At 37.3% G+C, this 23,725-nt stretch overlaps 1 protein-coding gene across 1 annotated transcript in view; it reads left to right on the plus strand.

The window, feature by feature from the left end:
• The first annotated feature begins 779 nt into the window (after window positions 1-779).
• The window catches only part of LOC133530459 (rhophilin-2-B), a 214,470-nt gene continuing 191,524 nt past the window's right edge, over window positions 780-23,725 (plus strand). Inside the window, exon 1 of the mRNA XM_061868371.1 lies at window positions 780-925. The gene's annotated coding sequence lies outside the window, so the exon portion shown is untranslated. The remainder of the gene's footprint in view (window positions 926-23,725) is intronic.

The following is a 23,725-nucleotide window of genomic DNA, read 5'->3' on the forward strand; positions in this document are numbered from 1 at the left end:
CCATCAGGCGGGCCGTATCCTTGTTTGCCACCGACGTAGTATAAAAAAAAAAGTATTTGTGTGATATTTTTTTTATTTTAATTACTTTTAAATCGTCAAATTTTATAAATATCATCTTAATCTAAATATCAGAGCAATTTATTGATGCAGTTATTATTGTTCTAAAAAAAACATTGAGTTATTATAGATATAATAAACTTAATAATAAGAATTTCACAAAAGGATCGTCAAACATCAAAATTGTATAAAAATACTAGTCTAGAAACTTTCTAGAATAAAATCTAAATGTCAAAAAATGTATTTTTTAGCTATTTGTTTCTGAACAATCAATATAATATATATACAATAAATAGGCCAATCGGACTGTGACTTTATTACCAAAGTAAGTCTCGCGTTCCCCTCGTTGAACTTATGTTAAAGTATTTTCTGAACCCGATTTTGTAAGTATTACATATTTATAAACTCAAAAGGTTCCGCTGCAATGGCCCCCAAGCTATTTATTTGACTGCTTTTTAAGCAACCGCCATTTAATCAAGTAAAATAATGACGCAACTAAAGGCTGTGAGTCAATCTTCCATCTATTGTCATTCTTAAACACATTCTGCCTGGTCTTTTTACCCTATAATAATCCATTACTGCTCCAGGTCACATTTTGTTACAAAAGTACAAGGGAAACACGCAATGGATAGTGAATACAGCGTTGCAACCATGAAAATGCATTAAAACCGATTTTCATAGTAACGGCACAGAACGTAGTTTTGAAAACTCAGTACCTCGCGATCCGCGCGCAGCGCTGGCCGCATTTAAAAAGATTGAGTGTTTCGCGCCAAAACGAATTTTAAAATCGAACGTGTTTTTTTTATAGTGATGTGCGTGTTTGGGAAGTGATTTTGATTTTTTGTTGGCGTTGTGACCGATAACGAAGGTGGGTTAATGGTTTTGGTCATTGTGGATTTACTTGTTAATTTAGATAACATTCTTGGAACATGGAAAAGGCCTACCCGCTACTAATTTTACTCGATATTGTACCGTTCAATGGTTAATTTATTGTTTTAATTACAACTAGCTATTTTAATTGTGTTAGTTTATTCCATGTATCACCGAAAGGGAAGATTAATTAGAAAATATAGATAAATTAAAGTAGAAAAACAACAATTTATTAATAAGTTATCAACACGGTAATTAATCAATTTAAAGAAAATCAACTAAGACATATTTATGATTTAAATCACAAAACAAGTAGGTAGTTTATAAAAAAAAAATTAGTCTTAGGTAAGTTGACAATTTGACATTCCAGCGACTCAATGTATCATTAGATATTATATTATTAACAATAAAAATGTAGGTACATATATTTAGAAATGGCAGTTATTTTCGAAACTATTTTCCAAAACAGTTTAGTTTCGTTTCACGGAAAATTTGAAACGACCCAGCTAGATCTAATGGAAATGGAATTATCTACATTTTACTATAGATTTGTTGTGATTTTCACTCTAGTGTGCAGTACTTATGCGAGCGTGACGCACTGATATTAACATCAAATAGTAATGGTTTGGTTTATTGGTAGTGTCCAAAGTTTTGGTTTCAATTTCGGCAGGTTTCGGCACAAAACTCATGTTTTAGCCGAAAAATCTGTTATGGCCGGTTATAAAACTGCCAAACCTTTCGGTCGGACCACGCCGCAACTGTTTTTCTGGAAGTAGGTAACCAAAATTTATATTTCAGTATTGGCAGATTTATGTTTAAAGAACTTTATTTCTTATAAAGAATTACAGAATTTACTTGCATCAGAAAATTTACATGTTAAAACTAAGACTAGGCATAGTGATTTCTAAAAACTTAAGTATACTCATTTACACGAAAAATATGTTATTAAATTCAGGCATAAAAATCATGAAAACAGCAGCCAAATAACACTAGACCCTACTCATAGTGTTGTGTTCCTGCCGGTGAGTAAGGTTGCCAGAGCTCAACGAGGGGGGGGGGCGGGTTTAGGGTCGGCAACGCGCATGTAACTCCTCTGGAGTTGCAGGTGTACATAGGCTACGGAGACTGCTTACCATCAGGCGGGCCGTATGCTTGTTTGCCACCGACGTAGTTTTAAAAAAAATGTTTGGGCCGAAGGTTCGGTTTCGGTCGAAATTAGAGCAAAAACTAACTTTCGGTTAAAATAATATCTAAAATAGTACATGTCTATCATGTTTTGGGTTTTTGAGTACGCTGTTTCTTAACACTCTACACAATCGTAGAGTGTGACACGAGGGATCAAAAGTAAATATTTACGGCGAGGGCGTTTATTGAATCCTGAACGAAGCGAAGGATTCTAAAAGAGAATGAGTGATGTGAGGGATTTGAGTACATGTTAACGCCCAAGGTGGATTTTTGCTACCACGTGACACAAGTATTCACATCACCTATGAGGAAATTATTGTTTCAAAATATTATTTTACAAAAAAAAATGTATGCAGAAATGTAAAAACTTTTGTTCTATAATAGAAAAATATCACTTTGATCCCTTTTAGCAGGGAAGAAACAGCCCTTTTCCGAAATGGTGATGTGAAAAGGGAATATACGTAAAAAGGTGTCCGTCAGATCTGACTGTTCAGTAAGACGTTTCGGAGATCCTATCCTGGTTCTCAGAAACATGTCCTAGGTACGGTCCAGGAATTTAATTTGTGTACCATTTTGTACCTTGTCACAGTGACAAGGCACGAAATGGTACACAAATTACATTATTTGAGTGTACCTAACTAGTACTTGATGGTTGCATTTTATTCGAAAATGTGGGTGGACAATAGGGTTGTTTCCAATTTTTTGATACGCTCGTATTACGTTCTATATTAACTAAAAGTTGCCCTAAAATTCAACTTTTATACCAAAAACGGCTATAAATATATTTACAAAATATATTTTGACAGATGCTTTCGCGCCCAAAACGCTGTTTGAAAATTGTGTGACGTCACAGTTTACGGTTCATAACTACATACGCACGTAGAAGATACGAATTGTCAACTGACATTTGTCATTTGTTGTTTATCGCCTAACTGTCAACAGTGTCAATCCGAGAGTTGTGACGTCATCAGAATCTTCAATGACGTTTCGAGTTTGGTCACGTGACGTGTGCCAAAAGGTATTTTAAATTTAATATTTACAAAAATATGGTCATTACAGGCCCCCTAAAAGTAGTTTAACATGTTCTTATAATCCAAAAGAATTTATTGGGATACAATTCTGCCCTAAAATTTGTAGATGGAAACAACCCTATTACTGCGACCGGTCTTGTTTAATGAAGCCAACCAGGAACTTATAATTTTAACATTAATAACACAGTAATTATGTAGACGGAAAGATAAATTTTACCTACACTCAGATAACTATACTCTGAATCTTTAGGTATTAAAATAAAAGTAAAGAAACAATTTGTACATTTTTGGGTAGTTATAAAATTTATTGGTTAACCAACCAAATACAAAACCGCCTGGATCTGTCACTGAACGACCTGACTTTAACCTACATTATTTGATCATGTAATGTTTTCATCTACCCTCAACTGGCTTAAGGAGCCATTTGAGGGTAGATTTTGTTTACTACTACCATACAGAAAAGACACTTCCTAAAAAACCGAAGTTTGACAGCGATTTAGGGACGAATCATGCTGTCCCTTTCTAATGTATGGCACTATCTCTGTCGGCTATTAAGGGTTGTCAAAATTCAAATAATTATCATATCTGTGGTTGTGCACGCAGAGGGACCTCAAGTTGTGCCAAACCTAATGCTCGGAGCAATGCTGAGCCGAACGCAGCCGAGAATGCACGAAAGGATCATTTTCGCCGCCCTATTATTTTCGGTTACGGCAGGTTTCGGCGAAAAAGCACGTTTCGCCATCGATCGAAACGCTGGCTTTTTTGGCTGAAACTAGAGCAAAACCGATTTTTCGGTTTTGGTATCGGTTCTGGCAAAAAAGGTTTTGTTCGAACACTATCCTATACACGCCAAGGCGCCACAGTTCTGTTATTGTTGACGAAATATAATTTATACTGATCGGTCAGAAAACAGTACAAAAGGACAAATAAGTGTGAAGTGATTTGCCACAACTCCACAAGTCCATCCACAGAGCGGGAATAACTTATGAATTATGATAATATAGACCAGGGGTCTCCAAACTTTTTTACCTGAGGGCCATGTACATAGGCTACGGAGACTGCTTAACATCAGGCAGGCCGTATGCTTGTTTGCCACCGACGTAGTATATAAATGTTGCACCTCAGAAACTTTCGCACGGGCCACTATTGGTTTTTCGGCCGGGGGGTATTGAGATTAATGTTTCTTTACATAAATATATATTATATATATTTTAATACTCGTAACAGACTATAAAACTTAGAAATTAATATTTACTGGGATCAAGATTGTTTAGCTCAAGTATACTTTAAGCAAACCGAGGTGCTAATTGGTTGATTATCCTATTGTAAAAAAGCGGTGGTGGCCGAGTGGATATGACGTCCGACTTTCAATCCGGAGGTCGCGGGTTCAAATCCTGGCTCGTACCAATGAGTTTTTCGGAACTTATGTACGAAATATCATTTGATATTTACCACTAGCTTTTCGGTGAAGGAAAACATCGTGAGGAAACCTGCATACATCTGCGAAGAAATTCAAAGGTGTATTTGAAGTCCCCAATCCGCATTGGGCTAGCGTGGGGACTATAGCCCGACCCCTTCGCACATGAGAGGAGGCCTGTGCCCAGCAGTGGGACGTATATAGGCTGAATTATTATATTATAAAAGAGCCATTCGCGATAACATTCATCGGTGGATCGGTGTCGGTGCAAATAATAGACCGCGAGCCAGGAACAGATTTCCATAACAAATCGCATTCCGGGCGAAAACTTGTATCATGGTTAACGGGTATGTATGATGAACCCGTGACCGCTGCCGCTCCGTTGGTGGATGAGGAATGGCAGCCACCGAAACACGTAAAAAAAAATTTGTCATCGCCTTCCGTTTGATACTTCCTCAGATGATAGTTCAGATGCTAATGTTAATTTAAAAAATCGTCAGCTGGTTATATCGCGGTGATAAGAACGTCAGCTGGTCGCATGAACATGTAAAAAATAAGCGCTTTACCTTTTTTCTGATAGCAATAACAAATCATGAAGCTTTGCATGTAGCATTTTATCAAGTGAAAAGCCTGAAACGCCATAAACGGACACACACACCCATACGCACCCCACACATTACGCATACTTTGCGGACATAAAGTGGTAAGGCGCGTATTTTTTACATGTTCATTATACAGCTGACGGTCTTTCCACCGCGACACGGCTGACGGTTTTTTTATTTAAAACAGCATATAAACTATCATCGGACAAAGTATCAGCCGGGAGGCGATGACTGACGAAATATGCTCCTGACTTGCGGTCTATAATATTTCTTCGACTTTAAAGGTACTGTTACACATGCTGATTACTAGCACGAAAGCATGCTACTATTGAGCAATTGCTACTTAGTAGCATGTGTGTCTAAACATTGCTAATAATGAGCATGCTCATTTTGAGTTTACTCAAAAATCAACGGTCGTGCGATTTTTGGTAATGCTACCTGCAGCGCGGGTGGAGGGGGCGTGCTTTTAGCGCGTGTGAACAGGTTTGCTTATTGAGCATGCTAGTATAGAAGTAGAAAATGTTAAAACTAGCATGCTCATTCCTAGCAAATGTAAACTGCCCATAAGCATGCTCGTATTGAGCATACTCAGTAGCACGCTTTTTAGCATGCTATTTTAGAGCATGTGTAACAGTACCTTATACACCAAGCGCGTACATAGATAAATAAATAAATAAATAATAAATAAATAAATAAATAAATATTATAGGACATTATTACACAAATTGACTAAGTCCCACAGTAAGCTCAATAAGGCTTGTGTTGAGGGTACTTAGACAACGATATATATAATATATAAATATTTATAAATACTTAAATACATAGAAAACACCCATGACTCAGGAACAAATATCCATGCTCATCACACGAATAAATGCCCTTACCAGAATTTGAACCCGGGACCATCGGCTTCGTAGGCAGGGTCACTACCCACTCGGCCAAACTGGTCGTCAAACATAGATACATACATATGTATAATAATTACACTCGAGAAGGCGACACGTGTTAAGTGGTCTCTAAATGCATTCGCTTATGCGACGGTCAACGTAAATTAATGACTTCCAGTAATCTTCCGTTAGGGCACCTGATTTTCCACTGATTAAAGTATATATGAACAAACCTTACATATTCGTTTATTGTACGGGCTGTACGTTCACGTCGGAAAATATTGATACGAACAAAGTGCCAAAAATATGTATACACTACCTTAATAAGTGGGCATTGGGCAATAACGGCTTGTATACATGTTTTTGGCGCTTCTTTCGTATCTATTTTTTTAGATGTGCCTGTACACTGTTTGTGTGTTTGTTTTGGATAATTAAAGTTGGTCGTCAGACACCAAACAAGTTGTGAAAATTCTCATAAGCTTATCTGGGTGTCTGGCGACCTTCGTGCGGGGAAATATTTCGCTCAGCGGCTAAGTCTGGCAATCCGACGGGGAAATGCGGCAAGCGTCCTGGGGACGATGCCCCGGGCAACTCTGGTAGATTGCGATGTATACATTAAAGTTACCATTTTAATAATAAAACTTCAGTTAGACACAGACATACTAAAAACAAAATGGGTCACTAACACATTTTACATTGAAGATTGCTCGACATATTTCGCTTTAGATATTTGTGAACTCCACAGCTGTTCCGATATATTTGATCGCGACTGTAGAGATCTAACTAGTTAGTGTTTACTTCAAAATAGGGCTTCCAATACCGAAATCCCGGGTTCCTGTCTTTTTGAAAGTATTTTTTATTACCGGTATTTTTAAATGCAATACCGGGATCCCGGTATTTTCACAAACAAGGGAAATGTGCAGTATAAATCCTTAATATCCATTAGAATGGTCACATTCGGCTGTATCAAGAAGCTTACTACGCATCACACGCATCTAACTGGCATCATCTGGCATCTAGCCCTCATTTAATTATTGAAACAAGATCGTTACCTACGTAATATAAATGTTTGGTGGATGTCTTTGGTGGATTAATCCTGAAGTTTTCTGATTAAGTAAGTAGTATTGCAACAAAATGTTAAATCAAATATCATGCATGCAAAGGAAATGTAAAAAAAAAAACTAATTAAGTAATTATGGTAGAATAAAGGCTATTTTTATTTTTATTTTTTTATTTATTGCAAACCAATTTTAGCGGAAATTTGAAGAAAAGTTGGCTGGTTGAACAACTTAGATACAGTTATTGCCAACCTGGAGTGTGAAATAAAATTATTGCAGATGGCGACATTGATTGTTTAAGGCCAGTCCAGACGGGATGATGAAATTGACCAATTTGATCAAAAAAGAAATTGGCGTCAATCTTATCCAGCGTCCACACGTACACAATTTAATAACCAATTTAAGATATATGGTGATTTCTAAGGGCTGGTAGTTTAAAGAAATGTCCCCAAATGTGCATACTAACGTCGAAAATTGGTATTCTTGCGTTCGCGCCTCCATTTGATCGATCATAATCTTACAATCGAATAAAGTGGAATGGGCGAGCCAATTTGATTTTTGAATCCAGACCTGATTTAATTAGATTGGCGAAAAATTGTTCCCGTCTGGATGGGCCTTTATCGTTTCATTAAAAGCTTTTACTTAGGATATATCTGGTTTTACAGTGAGCCTTTTTACTTCCCTTTTTAATAAAAGTATAATTTTTTAAGCGATTCGTATTCAATACGGATCCCGGGATCCCGGTATTGATGAAGACAGTTTCGGTATTAAATATTATTAAATATTATAGGACATTATTACACAAATTGACTAAGTCCCACAGTAATCTCAATAAGGCTTGTATTGAGGGTACTTAGACAACGATATATATAATATATAAATATTTATAAATACTTAAATACATAGAAGGTATTAATACCGGTATTGTGAGAAGTCCGGTATTTGGAAGCCCTACTTCAGAACACCTACGGTCAGACGTCGCTAGCACGATGCTAATTCCCTTACATAATTGACATAAGCGCCGTCCTTGCAGCGGAGCGTGGTAGGCATGCGGGCCAAGAACGCCACGGGGTCGCCGCAAAATGGCGAATAGATGATAAAGTGGGAAAAATATGTACACGATGTGTTCGATAAGTGAATTATAGTCTGTATCTTTAGGTATTTAAAAAAAGGTAAGCAAACAAAACCAAATACAAAACCGCCTGGATCTGTCACTGAACGACCTGTCTTTAAACCTACTTTATTTGATCATGTAATGTTTTCATCTACCCTCAACTGCCTTAAGGAGCCATTTGAGGGTAGATTTTGTTTACCTTTTTTTAAATACCTAAAGATACAGACTATAGGCTGGTACAGTCAAATCCATCATCTAAGGCGTGAATTATACAATTTATGCACAGACGGTGTACGGTGAAGGCGCAGCGCAGGCGTGGCGCAGGCATAATGTGTGGAGTGTACACGTTGTTAAAGGGTCGGCAACGCGCATGTTTAACCTCCAACCTCTGGAGTTGCAGGCGTACATGGGCTGCGGTGACTGCTTACCATCAGGCGGGCCGTATGCTTGTTTGCCACCGAGCGAGCCGTCCATTTTTTTTAATACCACGACTATATAAAAAAATTGACGGCTCGCGTTATCCGGGCCGGGGCCGGGCCGGAGCTTCCGGCGCTTTGTTTTCTATGGAAAGCAGCACGTGATCACCGATCATCCGTCATAAAAAATGACGTGTCGGACGCCTCGACCCGGATACGGGCCGGTCAACCATGACTCATCCTTAATGCCGCTACGTACATTTTGTATGAAAACGTTTTGTAACGACATCATGCCTGCACCACGCTTGCGCCACGCCTGCGCCGCGCCTCATACGCCGTCTGTGTATAATTCACGCCTAAGAGCGTTTTCACATTGTCTGATCCGATATCGGATATCGGAAGTAAAATGTATAACATAAGTATTTTTCACACAAAATAAAAATGATAACATAAAAAGGCGGACTTTATGCCACAAGATCTATGATCTGTCTTTTCCATAAGGGCATCCGACATCCGGAATATCGGATAGACACATCCGTTAATTTAAGACACGTTGAAGCCCCCGTCAGCGGTCATACCGATTATTTCTGTTTGTGTGCGTTTTTTTATGAATCGTAATTTCAGCGTTTATGGAAATATATTTTCAATGGGAGTTAAAAGGGGTTGAAGGTTCGTATTCATCCCCTGAGTTGGTGAAAAAAAGGGTTGAAAGTTTGCATCTGAAAATTTGTTTTTTTTTAATAGTGAACTTGAAATGTCGTAAAAGGACCAATAATAGAAAACAACGCTGATTTCTGTGTTTTTGGAAACTCATCCCCTAAAAGTTAAAATTGGTTGAAAGATTGTTTCGGTATTTCTTTTTTTTGTCAGTAACTTAGAATGTCGTATTAAAGACAACAAACTAGAAAACAAGAAAAGCTATATCGGCATTTTTGAAGATTCGTAATTAACTTCAGTTGAATTTCATTATTTTATGACAGACAATTTATGCTAAGCTTTTCTTCAGTTAGCATAAGAATAATAGGTAGGTATAATTACGTAATTAAATTTAACATTAGACATCTTAACATAACATCTCAAAGTACAAACCAATGTTAAAACGCAAACAATCACATTTGCCTCAATGCCAAGGTTAACTACGTACATGTAAGGAAAACTCATAAAAACGTGAAAATGATCATACAGCTACTAAAAGTACAGCACAATATCAATTGACCCTTGAAACAGTACTTATAAGGACAAATTTTGAACAATAAATGAGCGGAAACTAATTATTGAACCGAACTTGATAAGTTTGTAAAACGCGTGGAAAATATGATAATACCGCTGTGTTAATGAAAATTGACAAACTCTACACTCTTTTACAAATAAAGTTAAGGTTTAATTTTGAATAAAGAATGAAGAGTAAACGGTTTCGCGAACGCATTTGAAACTTTGTCGTGCATGAGAGAAAAACGTTGGTTTGTTGAAATTCGAAGCCGCCGCATTTTAAAACCAATAGACGTAAGAAATAATTTGCAACGACAGATGAGTTTTAGTTATTTGTCGGGCGTATTTTGTAAGTTGGTGTGAAAAAATATGTTTTTTGGCGTGTATTGTTGTTTTTGCGACATGGCGTGTGGCGTTGTAGTGAAAGCTAAATTGGATAATTGTTGCTTGTACGGCTTATTGCTGCTATCTGATCTAATCAGCTCGTTTGTAGAGCAGACTGTAGAAGTTTTTTGATTGCATTGAAAACCGGTCAATATTTGACTGATATGAAAAACTGTATTCAGAAGATACGGTGTGTGCTTCTATCTGGGAAAACGCCGTTGCACATAACTTAGAAACTAACTTTCCCCAATATAAGTGCCTACTTAGGTAATGTATCTATTAAATCGCCCAAAAAATCCAATATTTGCCTACGCTTTAAGTCAGATCAAGCTTTATATATATGATGAATTGATGACAAAATATGACATTGCCATCGTTTAAATACGTCAAATTTCTATGGAATAATGACGTTGATAATGACATATCCTCACTTTGTTCTTGAAACCCGTGCAAATTTAGTTTAGAGTCTAATTTATACAGGCATGCTAGCACCTAAGTAATATCTGTAAGATCTGAATACCTCTCGATAACGAGCGAAGGCCAGGAACAGCATTGTTTGACCGGTTTACATAACAATGCCGTGACGTCACAGTATAGCTAATTCTAATAACTACCTTACAACAACCTAGGAAACATTGGAACTCAATCTAACTGCATCTCTATCGGTCATATCATAAGCACAGTATGAGTGATAAAGTCGGAGACGATGTTTTAATCTCAATGTCTTCACGCCTCAGGGAATGAGTTTACCCAATTTTCCGGTAGATGCCGCTGTTACTTGCGTAGTGATCCCTACATCGCGCAAGCGTTTGTTTTACGGAGATGGTATATAAGGTTTATGTAATTGCTCATTTTTTGAAGATTCGATTAGAGAAAGAAAAAAACATGGAATTTTATTTGATGTCACTGCCTAGCTAAATATAACAATGTTTTTCTTTGCAACCACCTACTCCACCTAGCAAGAGCGATTGAGACGGTATCGATATTCGAATTCGAATAGATGTCGCTGTTCCGTGCAGAGCATTTCCTACATCACGCAAGCATTTGTTTGACGGAGATGGTATATACTGCTTTTCTGGAACGACATGGAAGGTCAGAATCAGAGTAGGTAGAAGAGAAGAGACATTGATGAATGATGACTTATTTTGAATAACAGAGATCTGAGGATTTTGTTAAAATCAAATTTTTGGTCAGTTAACATAGTTTTTAATTTGCTAGAGTCAGACCAAGCTAAGTTGGCAGCGATTTTGACAGTCCAGCCTGTGCAAGTGTGTTAAGTAAACGTCATAATTTCATAGACGTTTGAAATAGCACTTGCACTGCCAAAACCGCTGCCAACTTATCCAATAGTTTTGAACGTAATCTACATATAGTAATTCTAGAGACAAACTAAGTCTATAGATTACGTTCAAAACTATTTGCTGTAAACTTAAAAACATGCTCAAATGCGTAGACTATATCCCTGTTCTGATATTTCTGAGCACAATTTCCGCTAAGTCTATTTGATGGCCGTTATTCAAATACAAATAAAAACTGGTTGCGTAAGAGCTGTTTTCCTCTCTTGGGCGTAAAAACAATGATTAGACGAGCAAGGTTACTCGAACTTATAATCGGATTGAGCGTGACTTTAATATTATACAGTAGGGCTGTCGCCGAAGAGTTTTTTTTATAAATAATTAGATTTCTTATGAGTAAGGCTCGAAACTGGTTTACAAATAGCGGTAAATATCGGTTTAACCCGGTTTTACTCCAGACTTTCATAAGAACGTGAACGTTTTAAGAACTTTATTGTAACCTAAATGAACCGGTTTATTTGACGAGCGACAATACGGCCAGCCAGCCTGGTGGCGTGCCGCTGAAACAAGGACAGTGACATAGAAAAAAACCGGTTTTTATTGTTTTAAATCAGTTAATCTGTCAAGAACTTTATTGAAATGTTCTCCTAAAAACCGGTTTAAAAATAACGAAACCGAAATTAAAAGGTTTTGCGCCAAGTACGGTAACGGTACGGTTTGCGACGTTTGCGTAAGTAACGGTTTGGATATTGAACCTGTGTCTGACTTTTCCGAGCCTTGCTTATGACGGTTTTTTTGAACTAGCTTTAATTGGCTATATACGAAGTTGGTGCTGGGAGAAATATAAGCCACACAAACGCACGACGTGGTGAAAATGAAAAAGTGGCTGTGACATAATCGGACAGACAAACGGACATGACGAATCTATAAGGGTTCCGTTTTTTGCCATTTGGCTACGGAACCCTAAAAATGATCTTTTGTGGAACGATCCTTCTGAACTTCATGCTATTTGGCAGTTGCCAACTGTCAAATAAACTATACTGTCCCACACCCACTAGGGCGGCGCCACAGTCATGCACGGAGCGAATAACAAAAATATACTAAAGAGCAAAAAAAAAACTTTTAAAGAAAAAACATCAAAGATGATCCGTTTTCCTGCGATAGGTATATTAAAACTGTATTTATATGCGTGGCAGCCCTAGATGAAACTATAATCGGAGCATTACAGCCTAACTATCCGTTAAGCGGTTTCTTTTTTTAATAAATCGTAGTTATTGCGCCCGCGCCGGTGCAAATGTCGATTATAATGACTCTATCCGAGACGTTTATTATTTCGCACATATTATTGTTATGAATATTTCGAATCGTAAACAAGCGATGTACTCGTATTTATAAATTGTTTAGATGTTGTTGCATTTAGTACTTCCAACGACTCTTCACATCATTTCGATTTGTGGTCGCACTTTTGATATTTTGGTGAATCAACTTTTTCTTCTCTTTTTTTATACTACGTCGCTGGCAAACAAGCATACGGCCCGCCTGATGGTAAGCAGTCTCAATAGTCCAGAGGTGTTACATGCGCATTGGCGACCCTAACACTCTGCACCCTCGTCGAGCTCTGGCAACCTTACTCACCGGCAGGAATACAACACTATGAGTAGGGTCTAGTGTTATTTGGCTGCGGTTTTCTGTAAGGTGGAGGTACTTCCCCAGTTGGGCTCTGCTCTAGATCTGGAATAACATCCGCTATGCTGTGCCCTACCACACAAAGCGAGATGACATTCACAATGCCCATACCTTTCTTTTGGACGTAGTTTAAGGCAGGGATCGTAACCGGTTTTTTGGAAAAACTTTGAAATAAACATATATTTCGGTTTATTTTATACTCCAAATATAGGACTCGGTTGTGTTTTTAGATAACGACTTCGTATTATTAGATTGCCCAATTAGAAATGAAATAATTAACAAAGAACGAAAAAATACCGTTTTCGTTCCCATACAAAAAATACCGGTTTCCGATCCCTGGTTTAAGGACGTACCCGGGTCCGGGTCTTTTGCAAGAATTTCCCTTTATCATTATTAGTTCAATTTTTGTAAGTTTCAGTTCAACATGGTCAAAATGAAACAAGATTTTATATATATATATGCCAGATCCGGCAGAAATAAAAATACGTCAAATTTTTAGTAAAAAAAATTCGTGACCCAGTTGACGAACCCTTATTTTCATACAAAAGTGTGGGACACCTTTGTCTCCTGGGTGACTGATCTTAAACAAGTTATAAAATATCAAATCATGATAAAATAAAATATTGCATTAGGTAGCTTGTTTATGTGTTTTTATATAATAAGAAAATTTTAATTACATATTTTACGATTTTTTTTATCACTTTTAGTCAACGTTGGTTTTGCTGACAAGTCGCCATCAGATATATTGATATATCGGAGCGGCCAAAGTGCTCAAAAATATGCAAACACACCTCTATTGTTAAGGCGCTAGAGTGCGTCATAGGGCGCGGAGGGCTGCGGCCCGCAGTCAGCGCCGGTCCGTCAACGCAAGCTCCTGACGACACTCCTCGGTACGGAGTGAAACATGTCGAGCGTTTTCGACTTAAAATACGTGAGTGACCCGTTATAAAATATTTAATACGCTAGAGTGCGTGTTCAGATATTTTCGAACACCTCGGCCGCTCTGATATATCTGATGGCGACTGTATATCTAGACTTTACATTTGTTAATAAGTAAAATTTACTTATCGAACTAACAATGAGATAACCACGAGTCCAATTATGAGCAGGATGTGTTTTTGTGTGGTTGTCAAATGGAGGTATTAGAATAATTGGTTGTTGTGCGTCACGCTTGCTCGCTTTGATGGGTTTGACAAGGCTTACATGTATATGTACATAGTTATAGGTATTATACTTACAGTATAGATACTGCTGTGGCGTAGCGACCCGAAGTGGATCTTGGCCTCCGACACCAAAGACTCTGCTTCTCTGTCCAACCAAAGCCGTTTCTGTCCAGTCGACGGCGCCGAGTTCGTTAAGGTCTTTTTGCACTCCGTCTTTGCAGCGGTACCTAGGGCGTCCAGACGGTCTTCGGCCATTTGGAACTCCAGAATACGCCCTCTAGACACGATCTTATCCCATCCAGTCTATGTCTCTCTGTCTGTATGGCGACTTTCGTTTCTCCAACACAAGATCCTCAATCTCCTGGTTCCTGCTGAGTCTCCAGGTTTCTCTTATAGTAAAGATGCTGGTGTAAAATTCAAATAGAGCAGACAGATGAATTCTAGGGACTTAACAAGCAAAATTTAAAACAGACTAAGTATATTTATACGTCGGTGGCAAAGAAGCATACAGCCCGTCTGGTGGTAAGCGGTTACCGTAGCCTATGGACGCCGGCAACTCCAGAGGAGTAGTAGGAGAAGGAGATTAGGAGGAGAAGAGGATAGAGGAGGAGAGGAGGAGCATTTTAAGAATAATTGAGTAAAAAGGTAAACACCCGCGCTGTGGCCAAATCTTCCATCGTAAGTTTCACGCGGCGTGCTATATCTTTTGTTTCGTTCTAATGCTTCTAATGTTTGTTTCCTTTTTGTGGCATTACGTCCACTTTTAAAGTGCAGACGGTTTAGACGGCAAACTTATTGAAAAATCGTCATAGTACGGGGAAATATGTAGTAGTTTATTAGTTATATAGGTATATTATAATATTTTTATTTGTGTACTATCATCATCATCATCATATCAGCCTTTTATAGCCCACTGCTGAGCATAGGCCTCTCTTCTAGTACGCCACTTATCCCGGTCCCGAGCCAGTCTCATCCAGAAGTGACCCGCAGTCTTCCGAATGTCGTCCACCCAACGAGCCAACGGACGTCAGGCACTCCTTTCGTCTGAAAGCGGCCACCACTCCTCTTGTGTACTATATATTATATAGTTTATTATATTTTTCAGTTGTTTGCAATATATTTAAATTACAATTTCTTACTTTTTGGTCTTGCATTTTTTTTACATTCCTGTTTAGCCCTATAGTTGACTGGTAGGGTATGCCTTTACGCATTAAGATGGCCATTTTTCTATTTTGTGCAATAAAAATAAATAAATACGGTTACCAAAAAATATGAAAACCAATCTTGAGCCTTTTCAATGTAACTTCATCGATACAACACCAGTATCCCTAGTGTAAATACATAAATTCGATTTCGAAACGTGACGTGCGCGTTTGCGTTTAGTCTCATTTTGTATTGGATTTAGAAAGAGCGGGACGTTTTGGAAACTCAAAATCCTATACAAAATGAGACTTAACGCAAACGCGTTCGTCACGTTATGATGTCGATTAAATTTACACTAGGGGTGCTGATATCGTGACTTTTGATCTATAGAAAAAAAACACGAACATAGATCTAAAACACAACTTAAAAATATTTAACAATTTTTCCACAAAACTAAAAATATGGAAATTGCTTCTTAAAACGAGCATTTTTTTTGATCGGGTTCATCGATTACATTATTTTTTTGCTAGCAACTTACAAAATAACAATACAACGCGTCTAGTGTAGATCGGCCTTTAGTATAAGTATGACATGTGATGTCCTACTTTTGTAAGCTAATCAAAAATTAGAGTACCCACATTGAGCCACACATGGAGATGTATTCTATAGATATATGTGATATAGATGATATTATCGTAATGTCATACGAACATTGAAGCATGACATGACATGACATTGATTTTAATTACAAAATAATACCTACTACCTACACATTGAGTAACATGACGCTTATTAATATTATTTTGAAACTTGTTTTTACGAAGTTTATTTATAAATAGTAATTGTTTCTTGAGTTCAATACTTTTCTGACAAATATAAGTACTGACGACCGGTCTGGCCTAGTGGGTGACCCTGCCTGTGAAGCCGATGGTCCTGGGTTTGAATCCCGGTAAGGGCATTTGTGTGATGAGCACAGATATTTGTTCCTGAGTCATGGATGTTTTCTATGTCTTTAAGTATTTGTATATTATACATATCGTTGTCTGAGTACCCACAACACATGCCTTCTTGGCTTACCGTGGGAGTTAGTCAATTTGTGTAAGAATGTCCCTATAGTATTTATTTAAATACTGTAGGTAGGTATGTACAGTGAGCTGCAAAAATGCACGTATAAATTATGAATGAATTCATTGATAAACTCGCTATAAACTTTTACGGCTGATGGTACAGATTACAGTAGAACCTCGACAGCACAAATCTCAAATAAAACGCCAAATTTCGTGCTGTCAAGTTTTTGTCTTACTTAGAGAGGTCGTGTAAGGTTTTTGCTTCTTAAGGGGATCGCGGTTTTCATCGATTTTTGACTAGTTTTGAGTCGTTCCTCCTACATTTGCACTATAGATAGAATTATAAGACAAACGGCTATCGGGTTTTCAATCTTTTATCTCCATTCTTGTCCGCCGGATTTTGAAAGAAATGAACACTTGTTTTTTTATATATATTTTTAAACAATGTCTAAAAAATCACTTTTTTCATTACTAGATTGCTGTGAAAGATTTTACATGTACGAAATGTAAATTTGGGTTCGTTTTTGACGTCTCTGAAACTTGGTCAGAGATTTTAATTATAAAATAATGAACACAAAAGTTGTTTGTTTTTTGGCTTAAAATTGTTCAATTTTGATTGCAATTATCTCGAAGACGGTGAACTTTGAAGTAAATATGGTATACTATATTGATTACAGCCTTCTGCTGTTAATATGATAAGCTACAAAAAACTTAGAAAACTAAGGGATACAGATCGAAGGTCATTAGCGTTAAGGAAGGGTTGGCCTTAAAGAGGTTTCTAGTTACAGAGGTGCTCCGAGGAATTGTTCGGATTAATCCCTGCCGCTTCTTTTCGCCTTCGCCCTACGCGACAACATTTCCATCCTCACCACTTAGATGGTTGGCAGTCCTCAACTGTGCGTTTCTCCAGGAACTTTCTGCCTCGCACAGCTAAACTGGGGAATGAACTGTCGCCTTCCTTGTCAAATCTTCAAAAAAAGAGCGTACTCCCATTTTAAAGGCCGGCAACGCACTTACAACCCCTGTGATCGCTTACCGTCAGGTGATCCTTCCGCTCGTTTGCCTCCTCTATCATAAAAAAATTGGCCAAGAGCATGTCGGGCCATGCTCAGAGTAGGGTTCCGTAGTTACTTTTCCGTCACAATAAGCTAAAATGGAGCTTAAAGTATAGTAGATTGTTAACCAAGGGATGAACTGTGGAGGTACGTCTTTTTACTATGAAAGGTAAACTTTTTGTAATAACTCAAAAACAGCTAAACAGATCATGTCCGCTATAGTTTTCATATAATGTCTCTCTTAAGCTCTACTTCCACGATTTTTTTTCATATTTTTTGGACCTATGGTTCAAAAGTTAGAGGGGGGGACACATATTTTTTTCTTTCGGAGCGATTATCTCCGAACATATTCATTTTATAAAAAAATGTTTGTTGAAGACCCCTATTAGTTTTGCAGGACCTTTCCAAAGATACGCCACACTGTAATGCTGAAGCAATAAAAAAATTCACCCCCACTTTACGTAAAGGGGAGGTACCCTAAAAAAAATTTTTTTAGATTTTATTGTACGACTTTGTCGGCTTTATTGCTTTATCCATGCCAAATTCCAGCTTTCTAGCACTAACGACCACTGAGCAATGCCTCGGACAGACAGACAGACAGACAGATGGACATGGCGAAACTATAAGGGTTCCTAGTTGACTACGGAACCCTAAAAAGGGGTGAAACAAATTTAAAATTCGTATTGGAGAGGCAATTATACAAACGCATAGTGTTGTTTTTTCGACTTATACTGCGTGTATTTTTGATAAAACCACAAACTTACACGAGACGTATCAAAAGACGGTATCAAAAGATTCTGATAGAATATTTTAAATTTACTCTTTACCACAACAGCATAATTAATTTTAGAAAATGTTTCGAGCGAGAGAGTTACAAGCTGCCAGGTATTTGTACCTTCGTCGCGAACAACTTTAAATAATGCACAAGTAACCTTTTTAGGGTTCCGTAGCCAATTGGCAAAAAACGGAACCCCTATAGATTCGTCATGTCCGTCTGTCTGTCCGATTCTGTCACAGCCACTTTTTTCCGAAACTATAAGAGCTGTACTGTTCAAACTTAGTAAGTGGATGTATTCTATGAACCGCATTAAGATTTTCACACAAAAATAGAAAAAAAAAACAATAAAGTTTGGGGGTTCCCCATACTTAGAACTGAAACTCAAAAAATATTTTTTCATCAAACCCATACGTGTGGGGTATCATATGGATAGGTCTTCAAAATGATATTTAGGTTCCTAATATAATTTTTTTCTAAAGTGAATAGTTTGCGCGAGAGACACTACCAAAGTGGTAAAATGTGTGTCCAAAGTGGTAAAATGTTGAACGAGATCTAGTAGTTTAAGTAGTTTTTTTTTAATACGTCATAAAGGAACCCTTCATGGGCGAGTCCGACTCGCACTTGGCCGCTTTTTTTTTACTTTTACTCAATGTAAGACCTTTCCAAGAATTCGTTTTAGGGTTCCTTGTGTGGTAATAATGATTATTTAATAATTTCCAAATTATGGTTGTAATTACTGGGTTTTGGTTGTTATCTGACTTTCTATCTGTATTTTTTCCATCAACTTATTGATCAATATCCTGGTATTTCCTAGAGTCCTCACGACACAGGCTTAACCTAGTGTGAGGGCTCCTGTTAACCAATTTGTATTATTTGTAAGTGAAACCGACTTGTGTTTATCCTATATTTCATCTATGCCTGGTAACGAAATGAAAATTGTTTTTTTTTTGTATTTTGTATTTCCATTCCGTAATCTTTTTTCGTAGTTGTATGACGGTAATGGAATTTAAGGAACGAAAAATGTGTGGATGATTTGAGATACAGTTTTCTTCGAAAGAGATCGTGATTCTGACGGATAGTAATATATTTATTTATTTAAACTTTATTGCATAAAATATATACAATAATGTATAAAATGGCGGACTTAATGCTAAATGGAATTCTCTACCAGTCAACCATAGGGCCAAACAGAGATACCTAGAAGTGGTGCAGAGAAAGAAATATATTGAATGAATAAAAAAGCAAACTATACCTACTTACAAACTACATAAATAAATAATAACAATATATAAACTACCACATACATATTTATAAAATACATACTATAAATATAATAATGATGGATATTATTCGAATTCTTTTTTTAGCAAATGCTTACGTAACATCCACTTGAAGGAAAACCTTGAAGCTTGTCTAATATTTAGAAGGAGTGAATTCCAAAGACGACTAGCCTGGACGGCGAAAGAGCCCATTTTTGAGAAAAAAAAGGGGTAGTGTACAGTCAAAGAATTTAAATTCAGAACTATATCGCACCTTCTCACAGTGAACTTAAAAAAATGTTGATTGACCTGTGTTGCTACAGTGTGAATGAATTTATTTTAAGGAAGTGTGAATAACATATAAAAATGAGAATTTAAATAAATAAACGTAATAATTGTATTTCTAATAATTAAAATTGCAATCAATATAAATTGACCATTGTAATGTAATAACACGGTTGACATTGTACAGTATGGTAAAGCATCCTCATTGAATTGACGTGTAAAATTTGTATAATTTTATCAATAAATGTATCTTATCTTATCTTATCAATCAGTACGAAAGTCTCTAGGATCTCATACTATTGTTACTGTGACAAGGTAAGACATGGTAATGCAATTAAATTCCTTGATCGCACAGCTTCTGTGCACCCAACGTAGTATTTACAAGTTACTGTCAATTATTTTTTGTGACACACTTTTATTGCTGTACTTCTTGTGACCTTTCTAATGAGCCTAAACCCGATGTGATTTTTTCCGTTGAGAAGTTCCTTGGATCCCTTTGGCAGACATGCCTTTAGCATAACATTGCATTGGCATGGCTCCTCTACACGATGGGCTTACATACTGGCCCACTAAGATGGGCCAGCGTGTAGAGAGGGTAGTGGTGTCGGGTTATGGCGCGGCGGGAGGGCGATGGAATGGCCACGGTGTCAGTTTTTCGAGCGATGGCTGTACGCATCTACACGTGGCCCATTCCATAGTGCGTGCTCTTAACTATCGCATGGCGCTGGTTCAGCGCTGGGACATCGTGTAGACGAGCCATCATGGGAATTACGGAGAAGTACTAAGTACTAGTATTATATGATCTGTGTACGGAAGTAACAGAATGAGATACTAGGAAGTTATTAAAATTACGTTGCAAGATTTGAAGCACACCGCTGTGAAACTAAATAAAAGTGTGTACAAATTATTATGAACCCCTTATTGTAAACGAACTCGCACTTGACCATTTTTTTTGCCTCATCACCGTTCCGGGAACCGAACCCGCGACCTTCACAGGGCAGGTGCGCCTGCGCAGGTCACGTTCAATGATGAATGAAGTTCATCGAGGCATTGCACCTTGTGATGTATGAATTGACATTTGCGAAATAACGCAGTTATTGTCACACTTACTGTGAGTGAGACAGTGATATGCAAGTATATAGCTATATCCCACTCCTACACAGGAAATGTTGGCAACTAAGCTGATTAGTTTGTTGTCTGCTTAGTATGGGAAAGAAGTGTTAAGTATGGACTGCCGGAGCCACCTTTCCCCCCTTTTTTAATGGGGGGGGGGGGGGTAGCCAAGAGTTGATTTGGAGGTTAAGCCATTAGATCAGTTAAGTATTCATTAACCAAGGTAAAATCGTGCCAAGCGGCGTCGCCCTCCATTACAGGGTATTTATTTAGTAACTTGCAATAATTTACGGGGTGAATATGTAGTAGATAGATAGAATACTCTTTATTGGCACACCTCAGTTAAAAGATACAAGAAAAATAAACAATTGATTAAATGTAGAGGCAGACAACAGGCGGTCTTATCGCTAAAAAGCGATCTCCTCCAGACAACCTTTGGGTAGCGGAAATAGAGAAGTTAATCGAAAAAGTAGGTGTTGCTAAACCGTTATGAAGCCTACATTCACACACACAATTACAGATAGTACATACTGAGCAACTTTTACTGTGGGACCAATCTCGATATCGCGAAAAAAAAAATCTCTCCCATAGACAATGTCAAGATCAGACAGCCAAAATGTATGAAACAGCCAAATTTTTTTTTCGCGATTCCGGGGTTGGTCACATAGTAAAAGTTGTTCAGTATGACCTCTATACAATATTTACCCCCAAAATTATTGCGGGTGACTAAATAAACACCCTGTATTTCCCCTACCCGTTTAAAAAATAGGAAAGTGGTTCCTTTTTTGTAACGAAGTTTAAAAGATTACTCTCCCAATGGAGATGGAGCAGTCAAGTAATAAGAAGCGAGTTAATTACTCGCATCGTCACGCGATGTCCCGTGCCATGTAGAGCCACATTAACCGTCACTAAGTATTGTGATTTATTTCAATCACCAAAAAACTGTATCTGGTATACTGGATTACTTTTCTTTTACCCTGACAGATAGATTTATTCATTCATGCAATCTACAATCAATCAAATAACTAACCTGCGTCAAAATCGGCCCGGGGTATTCCTTTCATCTATTTGTGACATATTTATGAAAGAAACAGGTCCCATTATAGCTCCCTGTGGCACTTCTATCATTTAAATTTGGCCATCTTTAGCAGGCAAGCAGGAAACTCTCGTCAAGGTCGTCACGGGGTCGCCTCTCAGCCGTGACGGTGTCGCGGCGGGGAAAATTGTAGTAGCCAGAAAAAACCTAACAAAGTCTACCCGGAGATTATTGGTTGCATCACTGATGAGTCGAGTCAAAGGCCTAACCCTAAGTTATCTATCCTTTTTCAGGACACTCTCTGCCGAGAGGGATAGAAGATAGGTACTTTTAAGATTTATGTAATGTTTACCTAGGAATATGTTTATTGGCTGTTGTATATTTATGAATGACGTAAGCTTATACTTCCAGATAAATTATTGTAATTTAAATTCCTTTTATTGGCTCTGTGCTCGACTGTGGCACCACACATTTTTTCCGCACGATGCGTTTTCGAAGCTTGTATTTCCTCCAACAGGCACTTCTTTAGGGTATACCCTACTATTTTTAGGTTTCCGTACCTCAAAAGGAAAAAATTGAACCATTATAGGATCACTTTGTTGATTGTTGTAGATTGTCTGTAAATTATTGACGTAAAGTCTATGTGTATTTTTATTTGCATGGTAAATTTTTTGTCTGTTTTTCTGTGTATTTAGTGAAATATTTTTTTCATTGCATGCAGTTTCAGTGTTTTTTTGCGATAAGACCGCCTGTTGTTTACCTCTGCTTTACTGTGTTTCTGTTTTCTATTGTATTGTTTTTTTTTATTAATGTGTGAAATAAAGAGTATTGTATTGTAAAGTCAGTCAGTTTCCGAAGCCTAGAACTAAATTTTTGTAGCTGTTTCTATTTATATGCTCCAAATTACAGTCAATACCATCTGTGCTTGTCAATCAAGCATTATTACTTATTACGAGACACGCAAAAAACAACACCTCCATCCTGCAAAAACATCTAACACAGTAAAACGTGGTAAAAACACCTAGCGCTACTAAATGGCAATATCTATACACTATGTAGCACACAGACTGAAAACAGTATGAAAGTGTATCAAAAATCAAAATCAAAATCAAAATCAAAGTTATTATTGTTCTAAAAAAAACATTGAACTATTATAGATATGGTAAACTTAATAATAAGAATTTCATAAAAAGATCGTCATACATGAAAATTGTATAAAAATACTAGTCTAGAACCTTTCTAGAATAAAATCTAAATGTCAAAAAATACGGTATATATATACATTGAATTATCAATTTCATCATTAATAACATAACAATAAATAATTCATTCTTTACAATCACACTTAATCCCACGGTGTTTCATCATTCATGTAGTCTTGTGTGCTATAATAGGCTTTAGAGATAAGCTTACGTTTTACATAATTTTTAAATTTACTAACAGACAATTCAGTTATAATATTAGGAAGTTTATTGTAAAATCTTACACAATTACCCATGAATGATTTCTTAATTTTATGGAGCCTAGTGAAGGGCACTGCGAGCTTATGCTTATTTCTAGTATTAATATTATGTATTTCACAGTTTTTCTTAAAACTGGCAATGTTTTTATGTAC

The sequence above is a fragment of the Cydia pomonella genome, chromosome 22 (genome assembly GCF_033807575.1).
Source record: "Cydia pomonella isolate Wapato2018A chromosome 22, ilCydPomo1, whole genome shotgun sequence".
Lineage (NCBI taxonomy): Eukaryota > Metazoa > Arthropoda > Insecta > Lepidoptera > Tortricidae > Cydia > Cydia pomonella.